This window comes from Oxyura jamaicensis, chromosome 2, assembly GCF_011077185.1.
Source record: "Oxyura jamaicensis isolate SHBP4307 breed ruddy duck chromosome 2, BPBGC_Ojam_1.0, whole genome shotgun sequence".
Taxonomy (NCBI): domain Eukaryota; kingdom Metazoa; phylum Chordata; class Aves; order Anseriformes; family Anatidae; genus Oxyura; species Oxyura jamaicensis.
The window spans coordinates 129,328,694-129,343,918 of record NC_048894.1 but is presented as its reverse complement, the minus strand read 5'-3'; the positions used below and the strand labels follow the sequence as shown (position 1 = coordinate 129,343,918).

The following is a 15,225-nucleotide window of genomic DNA, read 5'->3' as shown; positions in this document are numbered from 1 at the left end:
AAAAAAATCAACAGAAGTGATTGAGAAGAGTGGGTCACTGATATGCATGTACATTATTCACATATTATTCAGATATAATTGTGAAGTAGTGTAATAGAGGTTGCAATGCAAGCTTTCAACTGCCCTTCCTCTCCTTCTCCGTTATGCTATTTTTCTCATTCCTTTGTTGCATTTTGGCTCAAGCTAAACTGTAAGGCCCTTGTGGCAGGGACCACGTCATTTATGTATCAGCACAAGGCCTCACATAATGGAGCTCTAACAGTGATCGGGGCCTGTGGGAACGCCTGTCACAGAAATGACAAGAGGGAATAGTTTCACTCTTGCAGAGGGTAGAATTAATCGTGCCTATGAGTGCTTGATTTTTGCCTTTTTGAAGGACTTCATCTTTTCCTCTTGCCTGCGCAGTCCCTTTTCCTCCAGCTCTGCCAGCCATCCATTGCTTTCACACGCATGGGGACACACACTCTGTTTTGACTCCATGGCTGGTCCTTCCCATTTGTCAAGAGACCACAGGTTACCTCCTTTCCTTCATACTCTGCATCTCTCCTTTCCTTGCTGATCTTTTCCTGTGTGCTGAATAGGGCTGCAAATAAAGGTTAGTTAATGAGTAAACTCGACTTTCCTTGACTATTGTTTGAAAGAGAAGCATATAATAACTGTTTTATTCCTAAATACAGGGAAAGATAAATTAAACCAAATTTAGAGCTGGAGGACAAAGGGGAAAAAGGAGATGGGCAAGAAGAAAGGAAGAGGCAAAGGAGAGCTTCCCTTGGACTTGATGATCTTTGTAGGTCCCTTCCAACTGAACTATTGTATTGTATTGTATTGTATTGTATTGTATTCTATTCTATTCTATTCTATTCTTCTTAAGAATAATCTTCAGCTTTATTTACATTTGAACAGGAGCATAGGTTAAGATGAGAATAAAAAATATTATGGTGATACCCTTTATTATACTGCATGTAATGACTCGTCCAACAGCAAGTATATGGTTTTGATTTAGCTTATGTTTTTTGGAAGGTTTTGGAAGGGTAGCTTATGTTTTGGAAGGAACTAATTAATTTTAAACAGAAGAAATATCTGGAGGACTGACAATATCCACATCAGGTTAAGAGAGATGTAATGTTTCTACTGGTTTCGTTGTACCGGCCTGTTTTGTCTATCCCTTGTGAATGCTTGAGTGAAATTGCTTTCTGCTGATGAAATCAAACTGGGCCAAAAGATGCAGCTGCTAGAACATTGGTTCCCAGTCTTTCTGGACCTAAACACTAGGCTCCAATATTTCCTATAAATCACAATGTGATTTTATACTTTAAACTGAAAACGCTGTGATGGCACTGTGTCAATGATGACCTACCAGGACTTTATGTGACACCCGTGGTCCTTGTGTAGAGTTGGGGAACCACTGGTGCAGAATGAGGGAGGACAGAGGTAGAAAAAAGGATCTTGATGAAGTGGCTAACTCCAGATGTGCAAATTTCCATTGACTAGAATGACAAGAAACCAACACAATTGGCTGGGAAGGAGTTAGTCATTCTGATAGCTGGGTTCATTGCAGAGTCACCACGTGGGATGTGGATGCAGATGCAAGGGGTGTCACAAAGCGTGCTTGTTACCAACGGACTTGATGGGAACTCTGTGTGAAAAGGACAGGCAATGGAAATCAGACAACAACATTGGAGAAAACCATCATTAGGTCAGCTACAATGTGTTGGATAGTACTGTGGCATGTGAGGAACAGAGAAGAAAAACAACACCAGATTGACAAAATGACAATAACCAGCTGGGTATTACACGAGCTGACAGACTACATGATAGAATAATATGCATTTTATGGTGGGGGCCATGTGCATAAACTGGGCTGTGCTCTTCTAGACATGGACAATGTTGTCTTCTGAGGACAGTAATTGTTGGACAAAGAGCATAAAAAAGGCTCAGAAAAAAAAAAAAGAAAAAAAAAAAAAAAGAAACAATTAGATGCTGATGGCCATGCTGTATTTGGATTTATTTATTTATTTATTTATTCAAAAAGCAGAAACCAAACCAACCAAACAGAAACCACCTTCCTTCACAGGTAAGTCCTTGCTTGGCAAGCATCAAATGCAGATGCAGGCTCAGACCTTGAGCCAGCCACATGTCACATACGTATTGCTGCAGAATGGAATAGGGGGGTTGAACTTGTTCTCGGGAAGTAAGAAACTCACTGGGTGTTAGGTCAGTCACCACATGTGGGTGGAAACATATAGTTATTGTGCAATTTCCCTTAAAATTTCCCCGAGATCTAAGTTAAAGCATTCTGCCTTTGCAGCCTTTCCTGCCATTGCTCTCAGAGCACCCTGCACTCGGTCCTTGCACTTCTCTGAGCAGTGAAAAACGCGGTGATCCCTTCCACTTCAATACCTCCTCCCTACATTAAAACACCCCCAGGACCTACCCGGAGGTCCTTTTTGTCCTGACACCTGTCCTTACCAGCCACGCTCGCGGAGCGGAAAGGCAAAATAACCATCATCATAATAAAAATAATAATGATAAATAATAAGAATAATAAAATTCCTTCTCTCCCTCCCTTCCAGGCTGCCCACCGCGGGGACATGCGCACTCTCCGCGGGCCGCGCTTCGGCCCCCCCCCCGACCCTCCCGGCGGGCGGAGGAGGAGGAGGAGGAGGAGGAGGAGGAGGAGGAGAAGGAGGGAGGGGAGAGCACCGCGCCGCAACTTGCTGCTGCTCCTCCTCCGTCGCCGCTGCCCGGCCCCTGCGGGCAGCGCTCCGCGGGCTGCAGGCGGCATCCGCGGGGCCGGCGCCTCCCGGTGAGTCGGGGCTGCGGGGGGCTGCGGGGGGCTCGGGGAGGTGCGGGGGGGCTCGGGCAGGCTGCCCTCCTCCCCTGTCCGGGCTCGGCGGCCATTTGGGGGCGAGTTCCCGCAGGATGCGGCCCCGCGGCTGCGGGCACGGCGTTGTGCGGGTGCCCGGCCGCCGGGATGCGCGGCGCTTGCGGGCTTCGCTCGGCTGGGTTTTGGGTCGGGTGACAGAGCCCTCCGGCTCTGCTCCTCCGCTTGGGAACTCTGGAAACACAGGAGGAGGCGACCGAGGTAAAGCTGGGGCCGCTTTTGGAGGTGCGAGGGGCAAAAGGAGCTCGCTGCCGAAAGTTGGGCTGCCCCGGTGTGCCATGCGCTAATGGCCCCAATTAGCTGAACAGAGCGCCGCAGTGATTCGTAGGTGCCTGAACTATAACGCTCTGAGTGATAGAGCTCTTTAACCTTTCTTTCTAATCTGCCCCGCCGAGATTTGGGTTTAAGCAGAGTCATATATCATCTGTGGTGCTGAATGCTTGAGTTGATTGCGTTTGTAAAAGGAGCGGGCTTTGAAATAATACCGAGCCATTAAGCAACAAACGCTGGGAAAGAGTGACAGTGAGAGAGAGCAGAGAGAAAATTCTGGCAGAAGAGATTTTTCCCCTTCCTGCCAGACAGGCTCGATTAACTTTTATCCAGAGTTCTCATTTTATTAAATGAAACTTCAAAAAATAAGTGTGCTGTGTGAAACCAGAAGCAAATCTTACTTCGTCCTGTTGAAAGTCTCTGTTGCAGGTAAATTATGATTGGAGTCACGTCTATTAAGAGAATTTGCAAAAACAAGCTCTTCTTAAGATACCTAGTATGTAAATGGAAGTACTTTGTTATTGTGTTTGTTTCCTTTAGATGACACAGAAGCAGAAACTGCAGGGTTTCAGATTTTACGTCTTTAAAAATGTTGTCCTGATAAACATACCTGTGTGTGAGGGGCACAGCTTTGTTATAGCAAAAGTGCCTCCCCTTACTGGAAAAGCGATTTATTCATCTGTGAGCTTATTTAACAAGGGCCAAATTCTGCGGCCTGTAGCACATCTCGTGTAAGGGGTGAGAGGCTTTTGCTCTTGCCAAAAAAAAAAAAAAAAAAAAAAAAAGTACAATATGCGTGGCATCTTGCAGGCCTGAAGTACAAGAGCAGTTCTATCTTTAACCAGTATTTCAACACAGGATTTTATTAACATAAAATCAATATTCAGGTCAGCAATGAGGATCTGCAACTTTTGAATGAGAAGCTGATCTGAAGGCAGCACATTGCTTATATGAGTAAAGGTTGTGGGATGTGACACTCAACGAGCTCATCTATCTCTTATTTAGTTCCTTTTATGAAATGTCACTTAATGAGGAACAAAGGAGGTAATCTATTGCATTTTAAGGCACAGTGCTCCTCAGAAACCTCATTGCCAGGCACTTGAATCTGCCTTTGGATCATGTATTATATGCAAATGACTACTACTACTATTAGATAACTTACTCTCTAAAGCTAGCCTACTATTAAAGTTATATTGATAAGAAAGCAGCAACTGGACTTCAAGTCCTAAATAAGAAATGCTTGATAATCTAGAAATAATTTATATTTTAAGAAGCACTATGCTGAGGAATTCACAAGAAATGCATTGAGTTCTCCTTGCTGGCTGTGCAGTGGCATTTAGTCAACGAACACTTTCCTGGGGCAGTGCTGACTTCATTGACAGACAAAGGAGTTAAATCCGTTTATCAGATCATTGATGCTGATGGTGAAGTGCTGGAGAGTTCAGTGGCTGGAGCAGGACGCACACAGTCCTTCTCCTTCCAGTAGGGACGGAGGTGGAAAATGCAGGGGCTTTTTCACAGTAGTTCCAACACTATATCATTTGTAACTGCAAAATACAACGCAAGAATAAGATTAATAGACCAACTAGACTGGAAGACATTGTTTAACGTTTAATTGAAACAATAAATCACTCAAAACAGCATGATGCTGTAGCGAGGCTGCTGCTTCCGGGTGTTTTGAACCCAGCAGGTGTTGTGACCCGGGTGGGAGCACTTTGTTGCAATGCCGGTAGCTCGGCCCCAGGACCCCTCTGCCCAGCTGCGGCTCTGCTGGGGTAACCCCCTCGCAAATTGGGGTGTTTGCAACCCAAGGATACAGGAGCTGTCTTGGTGCTATCCATTGCAGTCTGTATATTGTGAATAACGATGCCACAAATGTCTCTTCTGGTGAGGGAGGAGGTTCAGGACGGCTTCTTCCTCAGGCAAAACGCGCGTTTCTGAGCGTTCGTATCATCAGATATGGCTTACGCTGACTAAAACATGGAAAGGGCAAGCAGTGCACACTCATTTCTGTAGTGCTGCTGGCAGTAAACTCTAGACTTTGAATCCACTGAATGTTCGTGTGGACTTGTGGAGGCCCTGTAGAAACCCGCTGCACATGGCAGGAAGCTTAAGCCTGGAGGCTTAAGCCTGAAGGTTCAGGTGCAAATTTGAGACGCACTTAGCTGCTGTTCCCCAACTCCATCCTGGTATCTCTCATGCTCTGAATTGGTGTGCCATGCCAGGGCTTCCCCGCAGGTCTCTCAGGGCACGAGCCACATCCTGCTTGCCTCGTCCCTGGGTGAGGAAGCCCTGCATGCCAGGCAGTATTTTACAACACTGTCTCCACAGTTACTTAGGCAAACTGTGGCGCTGGAGCCGGCAGCATCAGTCAAATCTGACAAGAAGCATATCCCTCTATGGGAAGGAGCCCGATTCAGCGTCGCAGTCTGGGGATGCTGGGTGCATGGGAGAAGGTGGTGGGGGAGTCTCTGCAAAAGGGCACTAAGCAGCCAGGTTGTCAGGTGAAAATGAATGACAGGAGGCGTTTCCTCACTTTATGCGTGTGGTATAACCAAGGTTTAATTAAAACAGTGATGGTAGATTATTAGGGCAGATAAATACTGCCTTGTTACAGCCCTCTTGGGTCGTATGTAAGCAGTATTCGTTTTAGAAAGGATGAATGAACAGTCAGTGTGGAGGATAAAGATCAGCATTGTTAATTGCTCTGCAAGTCTTCCGTGGGAAAGTATCAACTCATGAGGAAAGATACTGTCCATAAATGCCATTTAAATATTTACATAACTTGAGGATAAAATTTCAATATTAAAGACGTGTGAGTACAAAGTCATGTTTCGGGTCCTGTTGGAGAAAACCAGGACTTGTAAAGCTGGGCTTGGTCAGTGGGTAGTGTATTGATTGTGCTGTGCGTCCAAATGCTTTGCTGGCAGTAACCAAGAGCTCTTCTCCAGTGCAACCCGTGAAAAACCTTTAATTGTTTTTGTTTAAGTGCACATTAAGAATTTAGGTACTTGGGAGACTACATTTGCTTAAACACTTTTGCTTCAGATGTGGTTAACTTCTAACTTTCGGTGTTCCAGGGAAAGAAGCTTGCAAGTCACCATTACCTAAGCTAGGTGCATGGTGACTGATCATCCACGTACAGCTTGTGGCTGTTGATAAGCCTGCAGGGTAAGAAGGAATTGCTCCAAATGGGAAAGTTTTTTTGTTTGTTTGTTTGTTTTCCTCTGTTATAAGTAATTGGAAATGGTAGGATTTGTTCCTGTGCTGATCATTGATTTTGTAGCTCTCACAAACGTGGTTGTTTTTTGTTTTTGTTTTTTCATTTTCCAATTCTCAGAATGTGGTACAATGCTTTAAAAAATGTGTCTGCTTTCATGTAAACATGATGAGGGTGAGCCTTTGAAAAAGTATCTTAGCTGATGTCGATAAACAAACTAGCTTGGCCAGAGTAAATCTTTTCATCTAACTTAAAGAGCCACACTGTAACGAGGTAAATATAGATGTACTTAATGTGCTCCTTTCATCCAAATACATAACAAACCCCTTAAAGTACTGCAAACAAATTTAAAATGGATTTCTAAGTGGCTTTCTTTGTGATACTTTAGTCTAGCCTGAGTAAGACAGGAGTAGAATTTATTCCTGGAGTCATGGAGGCACTGAGGGGAGCGCTAGTCTAAATGGGAGGGGGCAGAGAGCATGTGGGAGACCCAGCTCTTCTCCTGCAGTTCTATGAAAAAGGCAGAAAATGCTTGTTCTAAAATGTGTTTTTTTGATGAGCTTGTCCCCAGATTTGTCCCTCTGGAAGGTAGCTTGCAGATGACCCTTCACTAGCTGGGAGGAACCAGCAGAGTTCCTACATGCCTTCCCCTCAGCAGCCGCCCAGCTGCACCACTGGGCAATGTCCCCTCAGGGGACAACTGTCATCCATCCCCTCAACATGGCATCTGCGCAGCCTCCTGTGAGGCAGCTGCAGGTGGCAAGTGGTGTCTTGGAGTTACGCTAACATGCTGGGGAGGCTTATTCTGCAGGGCATGTGCTGGCTGTGTCTGAAGCCTTGTTTCATGAAGTAGCTGAATCACAGTATCATATGGGTTGGAAGGAACCTTTATCTTTTGATTCCAGCCCTATGGGCAGGGACACCTCCCACCAGACCAACCCCATCCAGCCTGGCCTTGAGCACTTCCAGGGATGGGGCATCCACAGCTTCTCTGGGCAGCCTGTCCCAGGGCCTCACCACCCTCTGAGTGAAGGATTTCTTCCTGATATCTAATTGTAAATCTCCCCTCTTTTAGTTTAATGCCATTTCCCCTTGTCCTATCCCTACACCCCCTGACACGGAGTCCCTCCCCAGTTTTCCTGCAGGCCCCCTTTAGGCACTGGAAGGCCGCTGTAAGGTCTCCCCAGAGCCTTCTCTTCTCCAGGCTGCAGAACCCTGACTCCCTCAGCCTGTCTTCATAGGAGAGGTGCTCCAGTCCCTTGATCATCCCCACGGCCCTCCTCTGGACATGCTGTAATAGGTCCATGTCTGTCTTGTGCTGGGGCCCCAAAGCTGAACACAGCACTCCGGGTGGGGTGTCATGAGAGCAGAGCAGAGGGAGATAATCCCCTCCCTCACCCTGCTGGCCATGCTGCTTTTGATGCAGCCTAGGATGCGGTTGGCTTTCTGGGCTGCAAGTGCACATTGCCAGCTCATGTTGAGTTTCTTGTCAACCAACGCCCACAGGTCCTTCTCCTGTGAGCTGCTCTCAAAAGCTCACTAAACATGGCCTCAGGGCCACCTTGACACCCATGGTGACACCCACTGAGGTATGACAGTGGCAGTGTTGGTGATGTTGGCAGTACCATGTTGGTTGAAACTTGCAGGAAAGAGGTTTTGAAAGAACAGCTCACGAACAATCTGAAGGTGTGACAGAGGCTTTGGTTTTCATTTCTAGACTTCCAGAATGACTGTTTTCAATCACATCATTTTAAAATAGACTATCAGCTTACTGTGGAAAGCATTCTTAGCAAATATAAACATTTTGTTCCATTGTCCTTGCTTCGTGAGGAAGACCACCATGTAATGTTTGTGTTTTCCATATCACAAAACAAATATTTGGATCTTCTATTTAAAAAGTGCAATTTAAAAAATGTAAAGGAAAGTGCTTTGTTTTGAAAAGGATAAACCCTGTTTTGGAGTAAAAGACCATAGCTTGGTGTTTTCTTTCTGAACAGGAAAAATTCAGCTCCATTTCATTCAACTGTGGAATAAAATTCCATTCAAAGCTGGGTGATATGTTTATAAGATTTTGAAAATTAGACTGTTTAGACAACTATGTTAGCATAATTACAGAAATTTTTCAGGATGACCTTTTTCTTTGCTGAGAAGTTGATGAGTAGGAGGTAATATAAAGAATGATTTCTTTGAGTTGGAGGAATGTTGTGAAATAGCTTTAAATCTAGCAGACTCTTGTACTTTAAAAACATATCAGTGATTTACTGATGTCCAGATTCAGCTCACCATTTGACACCACGAATAATCAGACATCCAATTTAGCTCGTGTCTGGTTGTATTGTGCCATGTGTACAGAAGTGAAACGTATTAAAAACTGTTCAGCTTTGGATGTGTTCATCTAGGGATTTACTCATAAATAATTGATAACCCTCTGAAACAAAATCTCTTCATTACTCCTTGGATTGCTCACCTCATCCCTCCCGTGCTCATTGTTCTTGTAGACGCAGGGGAAGAAAGAGGCACTGTTTTAATGAAGGTGTACGTCAGCCTCCAGTGCTCCTTTCAAAAGGTCACCCACCTAAACAGGGGAAATGAAATGCATGACAACAGATAAACATTTTATTGTCTTGTGGAGAAATGTGGCATTTCAGTGTGTTTTAGAGGAACCACTTAGCTGTTGTATTTAAGACTTCTTTTCATCCTATCATAGGAGCAGTGCTTATGATGAATTACCAAATCAATGAAACATTTGCATCTAGTGCCCTGCAGGATAGGACGTCAAATTAAGGACTATTTGATGTGCAGTACCAATTATAACTGTGATATTTGGGCTTGATCTTTCAAGATTTTACTGCTGTTAAGTATCCTTGCTCAGACTGTTGACTGCAATGGAGCAAGTCTTTGTGAGCAGTGGTTTCTCAGTGGAGTAAGGGTTTGCGTGATTGAACTCTTGTTTACCAGACATTGAAGCATAATGATGAATTTCCTTTCTTGTGAAAAATGAAAGCCTTTCTGCTACCCACAGATCTAATAAACTATATTTGATTTGATCTAACAAAATCTTGTTTTAATGGGAAAAGTGTCTTAGTAAGATAAGTTCATCTTTCTGATGACTTGATTGCTTTAGAGTTATTAGCCAAGGTCTGTAGCAGTCTTAAATGGTGCTAATATTTGCTTGCAGTTTAATAGCCATAACTAGTGCTAATGTACAGGAAATGTTCAAATCACATAATTAAGAGAACCCTAACAAATCTTACAGCTATTTTAATGTGAGGTTTCAGATATTAGTCTTGTTTAATTGAAAGGTGAATGCTGTAAAGGCTTTGTCAGCCTGCTGTTTCAGTGTGACAGCATGTTTTGTGGAGTAAACACAACTACCAGAGTGCTGATTCCAGCTTTCAGCTTCAGGCAGGAGTCATAGCTCAAACACTTCCATTTTTGCTTGGCAGAAGTGTGCATCTGTGGTGTTATCTGAATTTGCGTCTTCCAAAAAAATACTGGTTTCAATCAAATAAAACAAGAAAAAAAAACAAAAAAACCTGAAATAGTCACGTTCTGCCTGATACTGGAGAAAAGGAGGCCTTCACTCCTTCTTCTATAAACCAAAAGATTAAGCTTGCTTATAAAGGATTAACAGAGCTCTCTTCTGTTAATTCGTAGTGGTGTAGTCAAAGTGCCTGATTCTACATCAGTGGAAAATCCATTATCAGTCAATGGGAATTTTACAGCTGAAGCCAAAGGGATTAGAGGCTCATCATTTGGAAGTGACTGAAGGAGAGAAAGACCTGGATATGCTTGTTGTCACATGGCTGTGAGCCACCACCAGGGTACGGCTGCCAAAAATGGCAAAGCAAGTCCTAGGTTGCTTCAGGCAGGCTATTTCAAGAAATGTATGAAAGGACACAGGACAGGGCTGTGCAGAAACTTCACCTGGGATGACGCTGAGCATTCTTGTTACTCACCCCTCGTAATTCATAAAGCAAAAAATGTACACAGAGAAGGGTGATCTGAAGTCCTGTGGATTGTACCATGATGGGGAGAATTAATGTGAATTAAAGACCCTGATTTGAGGAGGTCAGATGTGCAGGATTTGGGAAAAGATGTGGAGAGTGGCAGATTTGGGAGTGAAGGCTGCGTGTGAGCCCTGGTGCCTGCACCACACTGTCACTCACTGCCACCCAGGGACATTGTGAGAGCCCGGAGCAACTTGCTGCTAACAGTATTGAGGGTGGCATCCTAGCAAATTACATAGCCTACAAAAGTTTCTTCTTAAGAAATAAGTGCTACTTTCCCTTCTAGTAGAGTGTGTGGACCAATGTTCAGACTATTAGAGCATGCATACCATAAGAAAACCCGTAATTCCACGCTGCTTTAATCAGGAATATTCATCAACCGCATTCCTAAATGTGATTTCTCTTTCCTTTGAAATGCTATCATTGAGCTTAGCTTAAAATTAGCTCTGATCCAGAGCCTAGTTGTAGACAGAAGTCCCCATGACTTCTGCTGCAGCATTTGGCAGATACATTTCTAAGGATGGTAATTAATACATTTAATACATCACAAAAAAAAAAGAAAAAAAAAAAAAACAAAAAAAAAAAACAAAAAACAAAAAAAACTGTTCCGAGTAAAAATTACGTTCCTTACAGTGATTTGGTAAATGTAAATGTATTGTTTTTATCTGTTATAATAGGCAAGATTGTGTCATTTATTTTGGCAATTACAGAGATTAAATTAATTTCATTTTCCTTTATTGTTGTTAAATGCAAAATAATTGAGCCCACATCATGGAAGGTTGGGGCATTGCTGATTGTAGCTTCATCATTTATTAATCTAACACATTAGATGAGAGGCTTTATAGATTTGCTTGCCTAAGGAAAAAGAAGAGGAAAATAGATAAAGGCCAAACTGTATCTGTGTATTCTGCCTCACACTTTGAGGTATTGTCAAACTGTTGCCTCGTTTTTATCACATTTCTGTAAGAAAGAATACTTCCCCAGAACAGCAACCTAATGCTTAAACAGTCTGAATGTGCCCAGATTTGGGCAGGCCCTCCCCATCGTGCTGCTCACATAGGGATGTAATGTTGTAATGGGACAGGCAAAATAAACTACAAACAAGCATGCCATAGAAAGGTATGTTTAATACTATCTTGGCCATCTTAGTTGGCTGTCCTAGTTACAGGAGGAAGCCAGAAAATAGTATTGGCCTAATGTAGGCTGTGTTGCTGTAATCAGCTCAGAAGTGACAGAATTGCTCTTCTTTCTTACCTTGATGTAACTGGAGGGGGTTTGAAAATTGGCTATTTCTCTCTGCCTCTGCAGCTCCAAGTAGCCCTGACACTGCCAGCCATGGATTAGTAAAATAAATCCCTCACGTTGATAGTTAAGTGGAAAGTAAAAAGAGCATTTTTTTTTTTTTTAATGTGTCATTTGTTGGCTGGTACAGTGACCTCCATTTCATGACTCTTGTGATGTGACTTGTCACATAGCTTTTCTGCAGGGATAATTCATCACACAAGGGAGTAGTGGCATGTGACATTATGCATATGGACCTTAGGTAAACGGTTGCCTATAGACCTCCTATAACGCGTCTGTACTTAAAGTGTTACCTATTCATGCAGTTTGACTTCTTGATGTGATTTTCATTTCTTCTTGTTTTATCTCCTCTTTTAGCTATGTCCTTGGTAGTCAAATGTGATGCATTTATATAAGCACCTTTTAGTGTTGCCAGTGTAGACGATTTGGAAAAAATATTCTGTCAATTAAGGACATGAAATTTGCTAATGTATTGGAAAACATTTTTGTGCTAATTATGCAGAGGTATGGTACAGCAGTTCAGTTTTCCAGGGTGTCTTGGTTGGATGTCTGTCAAATCTTTTAAACTGTGGCTCCAGTCAATTTTATTGGCTGAAGTGAAAGCAAGAATTCATTTTTCTTTCCATTCTTAAGATATCGCTTCATACTCTTGATTTACATTTCAGCATCAGCTGCCTATTTTAATGTGTGAGGGAAGCCTGCAGCCCTTCCTCACTTTTGACTCCTCCTTTAATTTTATTTAACAAGTCCATCTCATTTCTGAGCAGCACACACTCCAGAAGTTGATTAGTGTTAACAGTCAAATAAGTTGTGTGGAAAAAAGTGATGTCTGTATCTGGTTACGTGAGTAAGTTATGGTGTAGGCTGTAACCAGTTAGTATGAACTGATGGATGTTGGTTTCCAGGTGACTCTGTTAGCATCTTCATGAGCAGTTTACAAACAGAGAAGTGCTGGAGAAAGCAAACTAGCCTAGAAGCAGAGCATTGATCCCCCCCCACCCCCACCCCGCAAAAAAAGAGAGGTACTTATTATACAGAAATTAAATAATTCAGCATTTATGCGTTTACCATTTCTTCAGTGTTCAGGCACAGTGTGTGCACGTAACGTGGTGCAGTTTGTTCTTGACAGGCACATTAACATCATCAGAGACAGCTGGGGTGGGCTGACAGGAGAGGCCCAGGCTGTGAAACGTGTGAAGGGACCACCAAACTCTTGTCTGGGCAACCAGCAAAGGAGGGCGGCCTCACCAGATCTGCCTGGCCACCTGGTTTCCAGCACCATCAGGGATGCTGGCAGGTAGGGCAGGTCCTGGGCAGGTGACTTGGGGTTTCATTGCCATACTTGGAGCACAGGGCCTGGAAGTGCTGGAGCCATCCAGTAGTGCAGGATGTGGCTCGAAGCAGGAGTGAGGTGGCCCAAGGAGCTGGGTAGAGTCACGCCGGGGCACTGCAGCCCTGCAGATGTGGATCTCATGCTTGGCTGTCTGGGAACCTGGAAATGCTTGGTTGACTTTTGTCACTTTGCTTCTCTCAGCTGTGGGAATTACTGACACTGGACAGTGGTAAAATTACCAGGAGCTGTCAGTTTTAATCAGCAACCAATAATATTTTATTTAGGATATACAGTTACTAACATTTTCTGAAAACTTATTTTCATTTGTTTTTTTCTGAACAGGGCAGAAATTATATTTTGCAGTACTGTGATTCCATAGGAACAAGAACTTCCAAGGCTTTGCAGCTGCTGTGTTCCATGCAGAAAGATGCATCCTCTGCTCTGCAGAGCAGTAGTCTTTTCTATATTAATTTTGAGCTTGTATATTTAATTACACTGATGATTAAGAAATGGTAACAGCTTAAACAGGAAAGACGTCCTTTCACTGGAGTCTAGACTAATAGAAATAAATTAAACAACAACAACAACAAAAACTAATTTCTGTGTTTAAGCTATCTGTCAATAGATAATAATCAGTTTTCTGAGGTGTAGCTCTGAAATGTTAGTTTTCATCATTTAATAAAAATCATACACCCTGCAGTCCATCAGTAAGTGACACTTAGAAAGATTGAATTCAGAAAAAAAATAAGTGTGAAGATAGTTGTGGGTAGATGACCAGAACAGAGATTAATACCTTTTAAACACCTAGCCACCTGGTTTTATTAGTATTCTGGCACCTGTGGCGTGTCTGTATCAGGATGATTTTATGCAGGTAGGAGCAAGCTCTTGCCAAAATTCAGTTCTTTTAAGTCAATTGTTCTTTAAAAAGTGAGGTTTCTGTGGCGGAGAGAAGAGCAGTGCTGCTTCCTCTCCCTGCAGCTGGTGTTTCAGTCTAAAAGCAGAAGGGTGCTGAAGGCACAAGTTGCAAACCTGCTTTTTTCTTACCCTTCTGCGTCATCCTCTCTAATGGATTTTTGTCCCTCAGCTCTGGCAGTGGTGGGGGTTTGACACAGGAAGGGGTTAACTTCCAAAAGCATAGCTTGGCAATTTGGTGTGTACCAAACTAAATTAGGGGATGCTGATGCTGCAGGTAGATCTTGGAGGTGGATGTAACTACCATGGGATTTAGGACTGGAGGTAGTTAACATTCTGACAGAGGTGCCTGGCTTCTGGTGAGCCACTTGTGCCTGTGGCTGGCCCTGGCTGGTCAGTGCTGTGTCCAAGGGGTGTCAGCTTCAGCTACATTACAGAGAGTAGCCAGGAGCTGTCCCACATCCAAAATTTAAACGTGGGAATGACCGGGAACAAGAGGAACAGCTGCAGGCACCAGGATGTGCTGGGAGCAGCTCCGCAGAAAAGGAGCTGGTGGTCCTGGTGGGTGCCACACTGAGTGCGAGTCAGCAGTGTGCATTTGTGGCAAAGAATCGGTATCCTGCCTGCATTAGGCAAAGCATTGCCAGCAGGAAGAGGAAGGAGATCCTTCCCCTCTCTATACTCAGCACTGGTGAGGCCACACCTGGAGTGTGGGTCCAACTCTGGGCTCCCCAGTACAGGAGACACACGGACATACTGGGGAGAGCCCAGTGAAGGGCCATGAAGATGATAAAGGTATGGAGCACATCAGATATGAGGAGAGGCAGAGAGAGCTGGAACTGTTCAGCCTGGAGAAGAGGAAGCCCAGGGAAATCTCCTCGATGTCTATAAATACCTGAAGGGAGGGTGCCTAGAGGTCAGAGCCAGGCTCTTTTCAGTGGATCTCAGTGCCAGGACAAGAGGCAATGGGCACAAAACTGGAACACGGGAGGTTCCCTTTGAACATCAGGAGGCAATTCTGTACTGTATGGGTGACAGGCTGCCCAGAGGGGTTGTGAAAAATTTGTGTATATCTCCCTGCACATCATCAGAAGCTGCATGGTCATGGTCCAAGGCAACCCACTCACTCTAGTTGTCCTTTCTTGAGCAGGGGGCTGGGACCAGATGATCTCCAGAGGTTCCTCCCAGCCTCACGCATCTCATGATTGTGGCCATACCAACTACTCTCGTAAGCAGCTGTGATGGATCAGTGGTAGGACCACCTCTGGGCCATCTTCTGTGCAGACAGACTTTT

The 15,225-nt window shown here is 44.0% G+C and overlaps 1 protein-coding gene across 1 annotated transcript in view; it reads left to right on the top strand.

Annotated features, from left to right (window-relative positions):
• The first annotated feature begins 2,676 nt into the window (after nucleotides 1–2,676).
• The window catches only part of PAG1 (phosphoprotein membrane anchor with glycosphingolipid microdomains 1), a 101,344-nt gene continuing 88,795 nt past the window's right edge, over nucleotides 2,677–15,225 (top strand). Inside the window, exon 1 of the mRNA XM_035316604.1 lies at nucleotides 2,677–2,806. The gene's annotated coding sequence lies outside the window, so the exon portion shown is untranslated. The remainder of the gene's footprint in view (nucleotides 2,807–15,225) is intronic.